Source organism: Coregonus clupeaformis, chromosome 18 (genome assembly GCF_020615455.1).
Source record: "Coregonus clupeaformis isolate EN_2021a chromosome 18, ASM2061545v1, whole genome shotgun sequence".
NCBI classification, from domain to species: Eukaryota; Metazoa; Chordata; class Actinopteri; order Salmoniformes; family Salmonidae; genus Coregonus; species Coregonus clupeaformis.
This window is the reverse complement of record NC_059209.1, coordinates 13227792-13245958: the sequence shown is the minus strand read 5'-3', so window position 1 is coordinate 13245958 and position 18167 is coordinate 13227792. Positions and strand designations below refer to the sequence as shown.

Sequence of the window (18167 nt, the reverse complement as noted above, 5' to 3'; positions counted from 1 at the left end):
GTAACGATCCCGGCAGTCTGAGTCGGGTCCTGTCTGTGGACTAGTTTTTCTGCTCGGGATCTCCAGTTTCCCGAGGGTTCTGGAACGCTCCGGGGAGCTCTCTTGATTTCCGCACCTGCATCCCATCAGCAATCTGCACACCTGGTCCTGATCATCACTCTTCTTAGGCTCTGGCCTAACATCCATTCCCTGCCGGATCGTTAGCCATGAACATCACTCGTCCGGAACCTTCATCCAACCTCTGCCTGGTGGTCGGCGGCTGCCGAGCCATGATGGGATCAACCACTGCACCCCCAACAACTAATCAACGCCGCCCGCTCTGTTCCCTGGATTATTCAGCATCACTCTTGAATTTGTAAATAAACACTCACCTTCGTTTCAACTTACCTTGTCCTGGTCTGCTTCTGGGTTCTGGCTTTGTAACTCGTGACAAACCCCCTCGGATGGTCGTACTTTGGTTGCTACGGCGGCATGCAGTCCCAGAACTCGTGACAGAGGCACTGACAAACCATAGACCATGATCATGATGAAGCTTTCTGGGACCAGGCTTACCAGAATGCATGATGAGCAGGTAGACCCCCATGGGCAAGGAACTGAAGTAGAGGAGCCCCAACACCCACACGAGCGCCCGGGCTGATGTCTGACACAGGAGGGTGGTGCAGTTCCACACTGCTCACCTCTGGGGGATTGAGGCCATGGTGTACAGGCTGGACGAGCTGTAGTCCCTACCCTGGATGGTGGCAACCCCGGGGGGGTGGGATTGAGGGTGGTGTTCCTGGGGAGATGAAGGCGAAGGCGGTTCCATGATGGTGATGACCATGTAGTTGGGCAAGTAGGTGTGGGTGGTGGTGGTGGAAGGTGTGCCACAGGGAGGGTTGCCCATGAGCGAGCTCAGGCACCTGGGACTGAGCAGCAGCTCAGTGGAGCCCTCATGGTGGTAGTTCAGGTTCCTCTGGTTCCGGGTCTGGAGGGCCAGCACCACCACTAGGTTGCAGTCATCCAGGAAGCTGGCAACCGCCTCCCCCGGCAAACCAGTGAATGAGCGACAAAACGGGCACACCACGGCGTTGGGGGGGCGACTCGCCAGGTCTAAGATCTTGGCCAGGCACTTTGCGCACAGGCAGTGGCAGCACTCAAAGCCCACAAAGATCTCCTCCACCGCACGAGCCCGAGGGGGCGCAAGACCAGACAGGAAGATTACGTCAGTGACTTAACCCACTAAAGTCGAGTATATCGCAATAAAGCCTGGCACGACGTAATGCACCCCTCCTAGGGACGGCATGGAAGAGCACTAGTAAGCCAGTGACTAGTAAGCCAGTGGAGAGAGAGGAGCCGGCCAGGCAGAGAAAGCAAGGGCGGTTCGTCATTCCAGTGCCTTGCCGTTCACTTTCGCAGCCCTGGACCAGACTACACTCAATCATAGGACCTACTGAAGAGATGAGACTTCAGTAAAGACTTAAAGGTCGAGACCAAGTCTGCATCTCTCACATATTGGCAGACCATTTCATAGAAATGGAGCTCTATAGGAGAAAGCCCTGCATTCAGCTGTTTGCTTAGAAATTCAAGTGACAATAAGGAGGCCTGCGTCTTGTGACCATAGCGTATGTGTTGCTATGTATGGCAGGACCAAATCGGAGAGATAGGTAGGAGCAAGTCCATGTAATGCTTTGTAGGTTAGCAGTAGAACCTTCAAATCAGCCCTAGCCTTAACAGGAAGCCAGTGTAGAGAGGCAAGCACTGGAGTAATATGATCAAATGTTGGGGTTCTAGTCAAGATTCTAGCAGCCGTACTTAGCACTAACTGAAGTTTATTTAGTGCTTTATCCGGGTAGCCAGAGAGTAGAGCATTGCAGTAGTCTAATCTAGAAATGACAAAAGCATGGATTAGTTTTTCTGCATCATTTTTGGACAGAAGGTTTCAGATTTTTGCAATGTTACGAAGGTGAAAGAAAGCTGCCCTTGAAATATTATTGATATGTTTGTCAAAAGAGAGATCAGGTTCCAGAGTAATGCTGATGTCCTTCAGTTTTATTTGAGACGACTATACAACCATCAAGGTTAATCGTCAGATCAAACAACAGATCTCTTTGTTTCTTGGGACATAGAACTAGCATCTCTGTTTGGTTCGAGTTTAAAAGTAAAACATTTGCCACCATCCACTTCCTTATGTCTGAAACACAGGCTTCCAGGGTAGGCAATTTTTGGGCTTCACCATGTTTCATCGAAATGTACAGCTCCATAGCAGTGAAAGTTAAGATTGTGTTTCCGAATGACATCACCAAGAGGTAGAATATATAGTGAAAACAATGGTGGTCCTAAAACGGAACCTTGGGGAACACCGAAACTTACAATTGATTTGTCAGAGGACAAACCATCCACAGACACGAACTGATATCTTTCCGACAGATAAGATCTAAACCAGACAAGAACTTGTCTGTGTAGACCAATTAGGGTTTCCATTCTCTCCAAAAGAATGTGGTGATCGATGGTATCAAAAGCAGCACTAAGGTCCAAGAGCACGAGGCCTTGGTGTGACACCATTAAAAGGTAATTTACCACCTTCACGAGTGCAGTCTCAGTGCTATGATTGGGTCGAAACCCAGACTGAAGTGTTTCATATACATTAGTCTTCAGGAAGGTAGTGAGTTGCTGCGCAACAGCTTTTTTATTTTTTTTTAGAGGAATGGGAGATTCGATATAGGTCGATTTAGTTTTTTACATTTTCCAGGGCAAAGTTTGGCTTTTTCTAGGGAGCCATTTTGTTATGTTCAACATAGGAGGGCCAAACACAGGAAGTAGCTCTTTCAGTAGTTTAGTTGAAATAGGGTCCAGTATGCAGCTGGAAGGTTTAGAGGCCATGACTATTTTCATGAATGTGTCAAGAGATATAGGATTTAAAAAACTGTCTCCATTGAGCTTTGGAGAAATACGCAGATTCAAAGAGGAGTCCATAATTTGCTTTCTAATGATCATGATCTTTTCGTCAAAGAAGTTCATGAATTCATCACTGCTGAAGTGAAAGCCATCCTCTCTTGGGTAATGCTGCTTTTAGTTAGCTTTGCGACAGTATAAAAAATACATTTAGGATTGTTCTTATTCTCCTCAATTAGATTGGAAAATTAGGTACAGCCTTTCCAAGCTAGTTGGAAGACTTCCAGTTTGGTGGAGCACCATTTCCATTTAAATATTCTGGAACCTTGCTTCAGGGCTCGGGTATTTTCTGTATACCAGGGAACTAATTTCTTGTGACAAATGTTTTTTGTTTTTAGGGGTGCGACTGCATCTAGGGTATTACGCAAGGTTAAATGTAGATTCTCAGTTATTTTGATACTCCGACGTCCTTGGGTAGGTGGATGGAGTCTGGAAGGGCATCTAGGAATCTTTGGGTTGTCCGAGAATGATAATCCTTGGTTGGGGTCTGAGCAGATTATTTGTTGCGATTGCAAACGTAATAAGATGGTGGTCCGATAGTCCAGGATTATGACGAAAAACATTTAGATCCACAATATTCATTCCACGGGACAATACCAGATCCAGTGTATGACTCTGGCAATGCGTAGGTACGGAGACATGTTGGACAAAACCCAAGTCAAGGTTATGATCAGTGATTAGTTCATTTGGTTGCTAAGGCGAACACCGCCATGTTAAGTTTGCCCAACCTAGTTCGAGGCACAGACACTGTCTCAATAGGGAAAGCTGAGCTGACTCCACTGACTGTGCTAGTGGCAGACTCCACTAAACTGGCAGGCTGGTTAAAAGCCTGCTGCCTGGCACCTAGCTAGAGGAGTTAGAGCCCTGTCTATGTTGATAGATAAGATGAGAGCACCCCTCCAGCTTGGATGGAGTCTGTCACTCCTCAGCAGGCCAGGCTTGGACCTGTAGGTGGGGGAGTCCCAGAAAGAGGGCCAGTTACCTACAAATTCTATCTTTTGGGAGGGGCAGAAAACAGTTTTCAACCAGCGATTGAGTTGTGCGAGTCTGCTGTAGAGCTCATCACTCCCACTAACTGTGAGGGGGCCAGAGACAATTACTCGATGCCAACACCTCTTTCTAGCTAAGTTACACGCTGAAGTTATGTTACGCTTGGTGACCTCTGACTGTTTCATCCTAACATCGTTGGTGCCGACGTGGATAACGATATCCCTGAACCATCTAAACTCGCCAGTTTTAGTCTCAGCCAGCACCATCTTCAGATTAGCCCTGCCCCCTGGTAAACAGTGTATAATCGCTGGATAATTCTTTTTAAGTCTAATATTGCGGGTAATGGAGTCGCCAATGACTAGGGTTTTCAATTTGTCAGAGCTGATGGTGGGAGGCTATGGCGACTCCATTACCCGCAATATTAGACCCCGTAACGGGTGGAGTAGAGACCTGAGAAGGCTCAGCCTCTGACTCTGACTCGTTGCTTATGGGGAGAACAGGTTGAACGTTTCTGTCGGCTGAATGAACGACACCGGTTGAGAATGCCGAAAGCATTTCTTTCCAGAAGCCTTGAGAAAATTGTCCTGCTGCGGGGACTGTGCGGGGGGATTTATTAAAATCACAATTTAACCAACACCCATCTATTTTTATGACTACCTGGACCTACCAATTGGGTTTTAAGTATTGAAACCGAACCATATGGATTTCAATGAAAAGTATTTGAATAAACATGAAAAGGTGAATGTAAGGTGCACTTAATTTCAAATAGGCTAAATGTCATATTAAACAGCACATAAACACTATAAATAGGTCAGGAGCCAGACAGGGAGCCTAAGAAGGAACAAAAATGAATTATTTAGGCTATATTATTTCAAGACTATAGCCTACAAAGAAATACATTGTGAAGCATTTGCGAGTGCGACACAATAGGTTGGTAGGGACATAACGTACTCAGCATTTAAACAACATTTTGTTGTATTAAATCATTAGTCTATACATTGCGCATCTAGGCTGTGTCTTACTTAGAATTAAATACAAATTAAACGAGAAATGACTTATTAGTGCCTTTTGAATTCATTTTTAGAAACACGAGTTTGGCCAGTCTGTGGCTTCAGGCTCACGCGATGGTGCCTTGAGAGCAGGCCAGCAGCAGAGAATATCCTCTCCACTCTTGCAGAGCGACTGGGGATGCTAAACCCCCTTTTGGCCCTTTCTTGCCAGGCTGGGCAGAGATGCAGAGTTGTTTAAAAAAATGTGTTCTATATATAGGCATAAAGGTTTTTAGGCAAAATAACCCAGTCAAAACGGAAAGCTCCTTGAATGTGGGGAATATTCCAGGCATATTGGGCCAAAATCAATTATGGCCTATTGTATAGATAATAGAACAAAAATGAAAGTTGATAAATACTTTGCTACAATGACACACTTAGTTATCTACCCACCCTGATCCTTTCTTTTAGCATGTGCACGTAGTAAGTACACCATCATGCTTTTGGGATACGTGTCTTTTCAGATTCCACAATGATTCTTTAGTTGTGGACACTACATAACCGCATTCCCTCTCTTGCTCTTGGTCCTCATCTTTGTAAGACACCTTGATTTAGCACCTGTGTGTTTTATCAGTTTCTTTATGAAAATATTTAGCGAACTCAATGACAATAGCTAAAGCAAGGGGCTATAGCAGCACACAAGTAGACTTTCCCCCTTCTGATAACCAGGTGGCGAATCGCATCTCTGCATGTCTGGCAGACATATAAGTGTGGATGACGGATCACCACCTCAAGCTGAACCTCGGCAAGACGGAGCTTCTCTTCCTCCCGGGGAAGGACTGCCCGTTCCATGATCTCGCCATCACGGTTGACAACTCCGTTGTGTCCTCCTCCCAGAGTGCGAAGAGCCTTGGCGTGACCCTGGACAACACCCTGTCGTTCTCCGCTAACATCAAGGCGGTGACCCGATCCTGTAGGTTCATGCTCTACAACATTTGGAGAGTACGACCATGCCTTACACAGGAAGCGGCACAGGTCCTAATCCAGGCACTTGTCATCTCCCGTCTGGATTACTGCAACTCGCTGTTGGCTGGGCTCCCTGCCTGTGCCATTAAACCCCTATTACTCTTCCAGCATGACAACGACCCGAAACACACAGCCAGGGCAACTAAGGAGTGGCTCCGTAAGAAGCATCTCAAGGTCCTGGAGTGGCCTAGCCAGTCTCCAGACCTGAACCCAATAGAAAATCTTTGGAGGGAGCTGAAAGTCCGTATTGCCCAGCGACAGCCCCGAAACCTGAAGGATCTGGAGAAGGTCTGTATGGAGGAGTGGGCCAAAATCCCTGCGGCAGTGTGTGCAAACCTGGTCAAGACCTAAAGGAAATGTATGATCTCTGTAATTGCAAACAAAGGTTTCTGTACCAAATATTACGTTCTGCTTTTCTGATGTATCAAATACTTATGTCATGCAATAAAATGCAGTACAGACCTCAACATGCTTTGTAAGTAGGAAAACCTGCAAAATCGGCAGTGTATCAAATACTTGTTCTCCCCACTGTAAAGTAACATTGTTAGGGTAGACTAAAATGAAAACAATGCCTTCCAATAAGGAGAAAGTTATCATTTTTGTTTTTAAACCTTACAGTAGGGGTAAAAGCAGAACATTGTTTGAGAGTGATCCGTGTGTATTAGCAGTAGTGATTGAGAAGGGTTTTTCCTATTGGGAAGAGTAGAGGGGTTCTAGTTGAAGGAAACAGATATGGAGACTAGTGAAAGTGACAAGGACATTGATAAAGAAGGTAAAGTGGAAAGGTTCATGGTACTCATGATCTATCAGTTTATGTCAAATTTTATGTGTTGACAGTATGTGAATGGTAATATGTTATCAGTGCCTTTCAGATAGCCCTCTAATAATGCCATAGTTTAGTCATAAAAAAATGCTGAGGTTTCTATACAAGGTCACATGACGAACAGAGGGATTGAGCCTTGGATATTGAATTACAGGCCACCATCTGGTGTTTGGGTTAGAGATAAGCTTCCTGCAGACAAATATATAAGCCACCAGTGAAAGTGAGTGGTACTCACTGAACTCAAACAGGCTGTAAGGGACACAGTGGGACATTTGGGAGAGAGGTACAGTTGAAGTCGGAAGTTTACATACAGTTAGGTTGGAGTCATTAAAACTCGTTTTTCAACCACTCCACAAATGTCTTGTTAACAAACTATAGTTTTGGCAAGTCAGTTAGGACATCTACTTTGTGCATGACACAAGTAATTTCTCTAACAATTGTTTACAGACAGATTATTTCACTTATAATTCACTGTATCACAATTCCAGTGGGTCAGAAGTTTACATACACTAAGTTGACTGTGCCTTTAAACAGCTTGGAAAATTCCAGAAAATTATGTCATGGCTTTAGAAGCTCCTGATAGGTTAATTGACATCATTTGAGTCATTTGGAGGTGTACCTGTGGATGTATTTCAAGGCCTACCTTCAAACTCAGTGCCTCTTTGCTTGACATCATGGGAAAATCCAAAGAAATCAGCCAAGACCTAAGAATAAAAATGGTAGACCTCCACAAGTCTGGTTCATCCTTGGGAGCAATTTCCAAATGCCTGAAGGTACCACATTCATATCTACAAACAATAGTACGCAAGTATAAACACCATGGGACCACGCAGCCGTCATACCGCTCAGGAAGGAGACGCATTCTGTCTCCAAGAGATGAACGTACTTTGGTGAGAAAAGTGCAAATCAATCCCAGAACAATAGCAAAGGACCTTGTGAAAATGCTGGAGGAAACAGGTACAAAAGTATCTATATCCACAGTAAAACGAGTCCTATGTCGACCTAACCAGAAAGGCCGCTCAGCAAGGAGGAAGCCACTGCTCCAAAACCGGCATAAAAAATCCAGACTATGGTTTGCAACTGCACATGGGGACGAAGATTGCACTTTTTGGAGAAATGTTCTCTGGTCAGATGAAACAAAAATAGAACTGTTTGGCCATAATGACCATCGTTATGTTTGGAGGAAAAAGGGGGTTGCTTGCAAGCCGAAGAACACCATCCCAACCGTGAAGCACCGGGGTGGCAGCATCATGCCTTGGGGGTGCTTTGCTGCAGGAGGGACTGGTGCACTTCACAAAATACAGTGGATATAGAACGTCTGCACACCCCTGTTAAAATGCCAGGTTTTTGTGATGTAAAAGAATGAGACAAAGATAAATCATGTCAGAACTTTATCCACTGTTAATGTGACCTATAATGTGAACAAATCAATTGAAAAACAAACTGAAATCTTTGAGGGGGAAAAATTAAAAATTAAAACCTTACAATAACCTGGTTGCATAAGTGGGGATGTGGCTGTGTTCAGAATTAACCAATCACATTCAAGCTCATGTTAAATAGAAGTCATTACACACCTGCCATCATTTAAAGTGACTCTGATTAATCACAAATAAAGTTCAGCTGTTCTAGTAGGATTTTCCTGACATTTTCTTAGTTGCATCTCAGAGCAAAAGCCATGGTCCGCAGAGAGCTTCCAAAGCATCAGAGGGATCTCATTGTTGAAAGATATCAGTCAGGAGAAGGGTACAAAATAATTTCCAAAGCATTACATATACCATGGAACACAGTGAAGACAGTCATCATCAAGTGGAGAAAATACGGCACAACAGAGACATTACCAAGAACTGGACGTCCCTCCAAAATTTATGAAAAGACGAGAAGAAAACTGGTCAGGGAGACTTCCAAGAGGCCTACAGCAACATTAAAGGAACTGCAGGAATTTCTGGCAAGTACTGGCTGTGTGCTACATGTGACAACAATCTCCCGTATTCTTCATATGAAGAATTCCTAAGTGTTGGGAGCAATCAGCCAATAAAGAAGAAGAAAATGGACTACTTTAAAATGGAGCTTCAATGGCACTGCCCATGCTGTCACGGACACTATAATGGCACAAATACAAAGATGAGTCCTCTATCTGTATGGCCTGTTGTTCACATGTGTATCTGCCCTGTCATTGGCTTGACTATCTTGTCAATATAATAGACAATATTTGCTTGTGTGCGTATAATAAAAGTGGTTTAGAGTTTTAGGGCACCTTGTGGCGCAGAAGACAAGTTGGTAGAAGTGAGGTAGAACGGTTTTAAGTCTCCCCACGCTAATGTCTCTGGCCACAAGAAACACTGCCTTGAGAGAATGCCAAAAGTGTGCAAAACTGTCATCAAGGCAAAGGGTGGCTATTTGAAGAATATCTTACCCCTGCACATTGACTGGGTACCAGTAACCCTTTTATATAGCTTCGTTGTTGTCATTTTATTTTGTTAATATTTTTCCTTTCGTTTATTGAGCATATTCTTCTTACTTACTTTTGAAAAACTCTGCATTGCTGGTTAAGGGTGCATAAGTAAGCGTTTCACAGTAAGGGCTACACCTGTTGTATTCGGCGCATGTGACAAATAAAATTTGATTTGATTTAGCACATAATTAATTTTACCGACACAGAAAGATCCCTCCATGTCGAACAAACATATTATCTGTCGGCATTTATAAAATTGTACCTAAATTTCCTGTTTCCATCACAGCTGCGTGATTGGTTTTTTTCTTACATGGTATGACTTTACTCGCATAAAAACTGTGGATGGAAATGTGGTTTATTAATCACTTCCCAGCTAGCACATTTGGTTCCTTGGAAGTTGTGGGAACTTATGTTTTTGGTTTCATATTGGTTGTGGGAGACTAAGCCATACGTTTCCTGACCGGTAAAACAACGTTATTTTAAACGTTCTGACAACAGAAATGAATATTTTGTCTGTTCTGGGAACGTACATTTTTAGGTTGCAGGGAGATTCTGAGAAAGATTTACTCTGGTTCCCTGAAAGTTTTATTAATGCTCCGAGAACGGAAATTATCGGTTATTTGAAGGCAATTAAATAACATTATGAGAATTTTCTCTAAATGTTGTGAAAGTTTTGTTAGGGTTATTATTGAACATTTAACACTTTAAGAATGACATTTTAAGGTTATTTTGAGGTTTTTGAATAACTTCCTTAACCTTTCACGGAATGTTTCAATAAGACTTAACACAAGCTTATTTTGGGTTAACGTATTTTTACTCCAAAAACATATACACTAGGACACATGGAGATTCATTTGCTTAGACATTAATCATGAACCCAAGATCTTCTGTTCTCTATCCCGGGAATTAGTCCACTCCGTCACCAGGGCTAGAATGCCATGTATTTTTAAGCATGGAAAGCTGTTCATTTTAGTCTATTCAAACAGACCCCATTTCAAAGGAAACAAGCACTCATTAAGATCAGGTTTGGCCAATTAGTGGGCACAGCCAACACACCTGAACACACTTAACAAGCTAGAGGATAGAGTTTTGTTGACGCTGAGAAAGGAATGTGTTGTTTTTCTTAAACATATATTCTTAGAACGTTTTCTGAACGTTACAAACGATTTGTGCTTTTTCTGGAAAGTTCATATTCTGAGAACTGAATTTAGAGCTAATTTATGTTAATATGTAGAATTCAATTTTTAGAACATTCCCAGAATATTGCCAATATCTGACATAAGTGACCCATACATTCTCTGAACGTTCTGAGAACATCGCTTAAGTCACTTTTTTTTTTACTTCCCAAAATGTAGTAAAAGTATTACATTAAATAGAACCAAATGGTAACTTATGTGGAAGTATTGAAATTCCCACAGAAGAACGTTGTTTCTTAATGTCTCGGAACAATGAGAATATTACTTTAAATAGAACCATGAATAAACCTGTTAGAAACGTTACGCTGATTTTCTGACATTTCTACAGAAGAACGTTGTTTCTTAATGTTCTCGGAACAATGAGAATATTACTTTAAATAGAACCATGAATAAACGTTACGCTGATTTTCTGACATTTCCACAGAAGAACATTGTTTAATGTTCTTGGAACAATGAGAATATTATTTTAAATAGAACCATGAATAAACGTTACGCTGATTTTCTGACATTTCCACAGAAGAACGTTGTTTCTTAATGTTCTCGGAACAATGAGAATATTACTTTTAATAGAACCATGAATAAACCTGTACGAAACGTTACGCTGATTTTCTGACATTTCCACAGAAGAATGTTGTTTCTTAATGTTCTCGAAATAATGGGAATATGACTTTAAATAGAACCATGAATAAACCTGTACGAAACGTTACGCTGATTTTTTGACATTTCCACAGAAGAACGTTGTTTCTTAATGTTCTCAGAAAAATGAGAATATTACTTTAAATAGAACCATGAATAAACGTTACACTGATTTTCTGACATTTCCACAGAAGAACGTTGTTTAATGTTCTCGGAACAATGAGAATATTACTTTAAATAGAACCATGATTAACGTTACGCTGATTTTCTGACATTTCCACAGAAGAACGTTGTTTCTTAATGTTCTCGGAACAATGTGAATATTACTTTAAATAGAACCATTAATAAACCTGTACGAAACGTTACGCTGATTTTCTGACATTTACACAAAATAATGTTGTTTAATGTTCTCGGAACAATGTGAATATTACTTTAAATAGAACCATGAATAAACCTGTATGAAACATTATGCTGATTTTCTTATGCTGATTTTCTGACATTTCCACAGAAGAACGTTGTTTCTTAATGTTCTCGGAACAATGAGAATATTACTTTAAATAGAACCATGAATAAACGTTATGCTGATTTTCGGACATTTCCACAGAAGAACGTTGTTTCTTAATGTTCTCGGAACAATGAGAATATTACTTTAAATAGAACCATGAATAAATGTTACGCTGATATTCTGACATTTCCACAGAAGAACGTTGTTTCTTAATGTTCTCGGAACAATGAGAATATTACTTTAAATAGAACCATGAATAAATGTTACGCTGATTTTCTGACATTTCCACAGAAGAACGGTGTTTCTTAATATTCTCGGAACAATGAGAATATTACTTTAAATAGAACCATGAATAAACCTGTAAGAAATGTTATGCTGATTTTCTGACATTTCCATAGAAGAACGTTGTTTCTTAATATTCTCTGAACAATGAGAATATTACTTTAAATACACTGCTCAAACAAATAAAGGGAACACTAAAATAACACATCCTAGATCTGAATGAATGAAATAATCTTATTAAATACGTTTTTCTTTACATAGTTGAATGTGCTGACAACAAAATCACACAAAAATTATCAATGGAAATCAAATGTATCAACCCATGGAGGTCTGGATTTGGAGTCACCCTCAAAATTAAAGTGGAAAACCACACTACAGGCTGATCCAACTTTGATGTAATGTCCTTAAAACAAGTCAAAATGAGGCTCAGTAGTGTGTGTGGCCTCCACGTGCCTGTATGACCTCCCTACAACGCCTGGGCATGCTCCTGATGAGGTGGCGGATGGTCTCCTGAGGGATCTCCTCCCAGACCTGGACTAAAGCATCCGCCAACTCCTGGACAGTCTGTGGTGCAACGTGGCGTTGGTGGATGGAGCGAGACATGATGTCCCAGATGTGCTCAATTGGATTCAGGTCTGGGGAACGGGCGGGCCAGTCCATAGCATTAATGCCTTCCTCTTGCAGGAACTGCTGACACACTCCAGCCACATGAGGTCTAGCATTGTCTTGCATTAGGAGGAACCCAGGGCCAACCGCACCAGCATATGGTCTCACAAGGGGTCTGAGGATCTCATCTCGGTACCTAATGGCAGTCAGGCTACCTCTGGCGAGCACATGGAGGGCTGTGCGGCCCCCCAAAGAAATGCCACCCCACACCATGACTGACCCACCGCCAAACCTGTCATGCTGGAGGATGTTGCAGGCAGCAGAACGTTCTCCACGGCATCTCCAGACTCTGTCACGTCTGTCACATGTGCTCAGTGAGAACCTGCTTTCATCTGTGAAGAGCACAGGGCGCCAGTGCCGAATTTGTCAATCTTGGTGTTCTCTGGCAAATGCCAAACGTCCTGCACGGTGTTGGGCTGTAAGCACAACCCCCACCTGTGGACGTCGGGCCCTCATACCACCTTCATGGAGTCTGTTTCTGACCGTTTGAGCAGACACATGCACATTTGTGGCCTGCTGGAGGTCATTTTCCAGGGCTCTGTGTCACGCCCTGGCTCTGGGGACACTTGTATGTTGAGCCAGGGTGTGAGTTTCATTTGTATTCTATGTGTTCCATTTCTATGTTGGCCAGTGTGGTTCTCAATCAGAGGCAACGAGTGTCAGCTGTGGCTGGTTGTCTCTGATTGGGAACCACATTTAAACAAGCTGTTTGCCCACAGTGGTTGTGGGATCTTGTTTCTAGTTGGTTTGTGTTAGACCGTGAACTGTCACGTTATCGTTTGTTTATTTTGTCGTATAATCGCTAAATAAAGAGTATGTTTGCCTACAACGCTGCGCCTTGGTCCTCCTCTATTCCCGACGATCGTGACAGAAGATCCCACCAAAACTGGACCAAGCAGCGTGTCCAGGAGCCATCGCCAGGGGAGTCGCTAGCAGATCTCCGTGGCAACCTCGACTGGGTCAAGCCTAATGAAGAGCCGAGAGGGTGGACTTGGGAACAGTGGAGGAAGAGTCTCGACTGGGTCAAGCCAAATGAGGAGCAGAATGGCTGGAGTTGGAAGCAGAAGAGCGAGAGTTGGGCGAGAACTATAGAAGCCTGGCCCACGGGGAAGAGAGACCCCAGAATTTTTTTAGGGGGGGCTCACGACGTGGACGTCGGGGCAGCAGGAGGCCGCGATAGAGCGGTCCAGCGGGTTGGCAGAGGAGGCCGCCAGGTTACGGGGGCCACTGGTCAAAGAAGGGAAGGAAGGTGTAGAGGCACGGCGAGAGGTACTGGGGTGTGTTACCAGTCCGGTCCGGCCCGTTCCAGATCCCGGTGTAGTGCCAGTGGTGTGTGTCCCCAGTACGGTCCGGTCTGTTCCTGCCCCTCGCACCAAGCCTGCGGTGCGCGTCGCCAGCCCAGCCCGGCCTGTTCCTGCTCTCCGCACCAAGCCTATGGTGCGCGTCGCCAGCCCAGCCCGGCCTGTTCCTGCCACTCGCACCAAGCCTACGGTGCGCGTCGCCAGCTCGGCCCGGCCTGTTCCTGCTCCCCGCACCAAGCCTATGGTGCGCTTCGCCAGCCCGGCCCGGCCTGTTCCTGCTCCCCGCACCAAGCCTATGGTGCGTGTCGCCAGCCCGGTCCAGCCTGTTCCTGCCACTCGCACCAAGCCAGGGGTGCGAGTCGTCAGCCCGGTCCAGCCCGTTCCTGCTCCACGCACCAAGCCAGGGGTGCTTATCGTCAGCCCGGCCCGGCCCGTTGCTGCTCCACGCACTAAGCCAGGGGTGCGCATCGTCAGCCCGGTCCGGTCCGTTCCTGCTCCACGCACCAAGCCAGGGGTGCGCATCGTCAGCCCGGTCCGGCCCGCTCCTGCTTCCCGCACCAAGCCAGTGGTGTGCGTCGCCAGTCCAGCACGGCCCGTGCCTGTTCTCCACACCAAGCCAGTGGTGGGCGTCGTCAGTCCGGCACGGCCCGTGCCTGTTCCACTGGTGCCTGGTCCGGCACCGGTCAGATGCGTTACGCCGGAGCTAGAGCAATCCGCTTCATCAGTGTGCAGTCCAGCTCCGGCCAGCGGGGCCAGACCGGACCAGGGGTACTTTGGGGGGTTGGAGAGGGAGTGGGGATCAGGCCCGGAGCCGGATCCGCCGCCAAGGCGGAGTGCCCACCCGGTCCCTCCCCTGTGGTATTTAGTTGGCGCGGTCGGAGTCCGCGCCTTTAGGGGGGGGTACTGTCACGCCCTGGCTCTGGGGACACTTGTATGTTGAGCCAGGGTGTGAGTTTCATTTGTATTCTATGTGTTCCATTTCTATGTTGGCCAGTGTGGTTCTCAATCAGAGGCAACGAGTGTCAGCTGTGGCTGGTTGTCTCTGATTGGGAACCACATTTAAACAAGCTGTTTGCCCACAGTGGTTGTGGGATCTTGTTTCTAGTTGGTTTGTGTTAGACAATGTACTGTCACGTTATCGTTTGTTTATTTTGTCGTATAATCGCTAAATAAAGAGTATGTTTGCCTGCAACGCTGCGCCTTGGTCCTCCTCTGTTCCCGACGATCGTGACACTCTGGCAGTGCTCCTCCTGCTCCTCCTTGCACAAAGGTGGAGGTAGCAGTCCTGCTGCTGGATTGTTGCCCTCCTACGGCCTCCTCCACGTCTCCTGGTGTACTGGCCTGTCTCCTGGTAGCGCCTCCATGCTCTGGACACTACGCTGACAGACACAGCAAACCTTCTTGCCACAGCTCGCATTGATGTGCCATCCTGGATGAGCTGCACTACCTGAGCCACTTGTGTGGGTTGTAGACTCCGTCTCATGCTACCACTAGAGTGAAAGCACCGCCAGCATTCAAACGTGACCAAAACATCAGCCAGGAAGCATAGGAACTGAGAAGTGGTCTGTGGTCACCACCTGCAAAACCAGTCCTTTATTGGGGGTGTCTTGCTAATTGCCTATAATTTCCACCTGTTGTCTATTCCATTTGCACAACAGCATGTGAAATTTATTGTCAATCAGTGTTGCTTCCTAAGTGGACAGTTTGATTTCACAGAAGTGTAATTGACTTGGAGTTACATTGTGTTGTTTAAGTGTTCCCTTTATTTTTTTGAGCAGTGTAGAACCATGAATAAACCTGTAAGAAACGTTACTGGTCGGAAGGTCAAACTGGCGGGAGAGAGCATCAGCTTTTACGTTTTTCTTTCCAGGGATGTAAGTAACATGAAAATGGAAGCATGTGAAGAGCCCAGCGGGCTTGTCTGGAGTTTAACCTCTTGGCCCCTCTGATATATTCCAGATTACGATGATCTGTTAGGACGAGAAAGGGATGTTTTGTGCCCTCCAACCAGTGGCGCCACTCCTCGAGGGCCAGCTTGATGGGGAGGAGTTCTGTTCCCCATATTGTAATTCCTCTCAGCGGGGGATAACTTCCTGGAGAAGAAGGCACAAGGATGTGATTCTGGAGGTGTTCCCACCCGCTGAGAGAGTATGGCTCCTACTCCTACTTCGGAGGCATCCACCTCCAGGGTGAAAGGAAGGGTTTGATCAGGTTGGAAAAGGACAGGAGCTGAGGTGAAGAGGCGTTTCAAGTTGTTGAAAGGAGTCAGGGCGGTATCAATCCATTGAAGGGTCCGGGTCTTTTGACTGGTAAGGGCAGTGAGGGGAGCGGCAGTAGAACTGAAGTTCCGAATGAACCGGCGATAGAAGTTGGAGAACCCAATGAAACGTTGGAGTTCCTCAACGGTGGTGGGTCTGGGCCAGTTACTGAAGGCGGTGACTTTGTTCTCATTCATGCTGACCTCTCCAGGTGTCAGTACGAAACCGAGGAAGTTTACAGAGGTTACATGGAAGGTGCTCTTTTCAGTCTTCACATAAAGGTTATGGTCAAGGAGCCATTGAAGAACCTTTTGTACATGCTGTATGTGTTCCTTCAGGGAGTGGGAGTAAATCAGGATGTCATCAATGTAGATGATGAGAAAGCAGTTGATCATATCCTGGAAAGCCTAATTCATAAAGGATTGGAAGACGGCGGGGGCGTTAGTAAGGCCGTAGGGCATGACCAGGTATTCGTAGTGCCCTTGTGCGGTGATAAAGGGCGTCTTCCATTCGTCGTCTACACGTATACGGACAAGGTTATATGCACTTCGCAGGTAGAGTTTTGTATAGATGTTGGCGCTGCCCACTTGTTCAAGGGTCGCTGGGATCACAGGGAAACAGTTCTTGACCGTGACGTCATTCAGGGAACGGTAATCAATACATGGACGGACACCACCGTCCTTTTTTCCAACGAAGAAGAAGCTGGATGCAGCCGGGGTAGAGGAATGACGGATGAAACTGTTTTTGAGTGCTTCATCAATGTAGTTCTCCATTTAATCATTTTACGGGATATACAGTGGGGAGAACAAGTATTTGATACACTGCCGATTTTGCAGGTTTTCCTACTTACAAAGCATGTAGAGGTCTGTAATTTGTATCATAGGTACACTTCAACTTTGAGAGACGGAATCTAAAACAAAAATCCAGAAAATCACATTGTATGATTTTTAAGGAATTAACTTGCATTTTATTGCATGACATAAGTATTTGATCACCTACCAACCAGCAATAATTCCGGCTCTCATAGACCTGTTAGTTTTTCTTTAAGAAGCCCTCCTGTTCTCCACTCATTACCTGTATTAACTGCACATGTTGGAACTCGTTACCTGTATAAAAGACACCTGTCCACACACTCAATCAAACAGACTCCAACCTCTCCACAATGGCCAAGACCAGAGAGCTGTGTAAGGACATCAGGGATAAAATTGTAGACCTGCACAAGGCTGGGATGGGCTACAGGACAATAGGCAAGCAGCTTGGTGAGAAGGCAACAACTGTTGGCGCAATTATTAGAAAATGGAAGAAGTTCAAGATGACGGTCAATCACTCGGTCTGGTGCTCCATGCAAGATCTCACCTCGTGGGGCATCAATGATCATGAGGAAGGTGAGGGATCAGGCCAGAACTACACGGCAGGACCTGGTCATAGTCTCAAAGAAAACCATTAGTAACACACTACGCCGTCATGGATTAAAATCCTGTAGCGCACGCAAGGTCCCCCTGCTCAAGCCAGCGCATGTCCAGGCCCGTCTGAAGTTTGCCAATGACCATCTGGATGATCCAGAGGACGAATGGAAGAAGGTCATGTGGTCTGATTAGACAAAAATAGAGCTTTTTGGTCTAAACTCCACTCGCCGTGTTTGGAGGAAGAAGAAGGATGAGTACATCCCCAAGAACACCATCCCAACCGTGAAGCATGGAGGTGGAAATATAATTCTTTGGGGATGCTTTTCTGCAAAGGGGACAGGACGACTGCACTGTATTGAGGGGAGGATGGATGGGGCCATGTATCGCGAGATCTTGGCCAACAACCTCCTTCCCTCAGTAAGAGCATTGAAGATGGGTCGTGGCTGGGTCTTCCAGCATGACAACGACCCGAAACACACAGCCAGGGCAACTAAGGATTGGCTCCGTAAGAAGCATCTCAAGGTCCTGGAGTGGCCTAGCCAGTCTCCAGACCTGAACCCAATAGAAAATCTTTGGAGGGAGCTGAAAGTCCGTATTGCCCAGCAACAGCCCCGAAACCTGAAGGATCTGGAGAAGGTCTGTATGGAGGAGTGGGCCAAAATCCCTGCTGCAGTGTGTGCAAACCTGGTCAAGACCTACAGGAAAC

At 45.3% G+C, this 18167-nt stretch overlaps 1 pseudogene; it reads right to left on the bottom strand.

The window, feature by feature from the left end:
* Nucleotides 1-461: 461 nt before the first annotated feature.
* On the bottom strand, nucleotides 462-16252 carry LOC121587171 (annotated as a pseudogene).
* Nucleotides 16253-18167: the final 1915 nt, after the last annotated feature.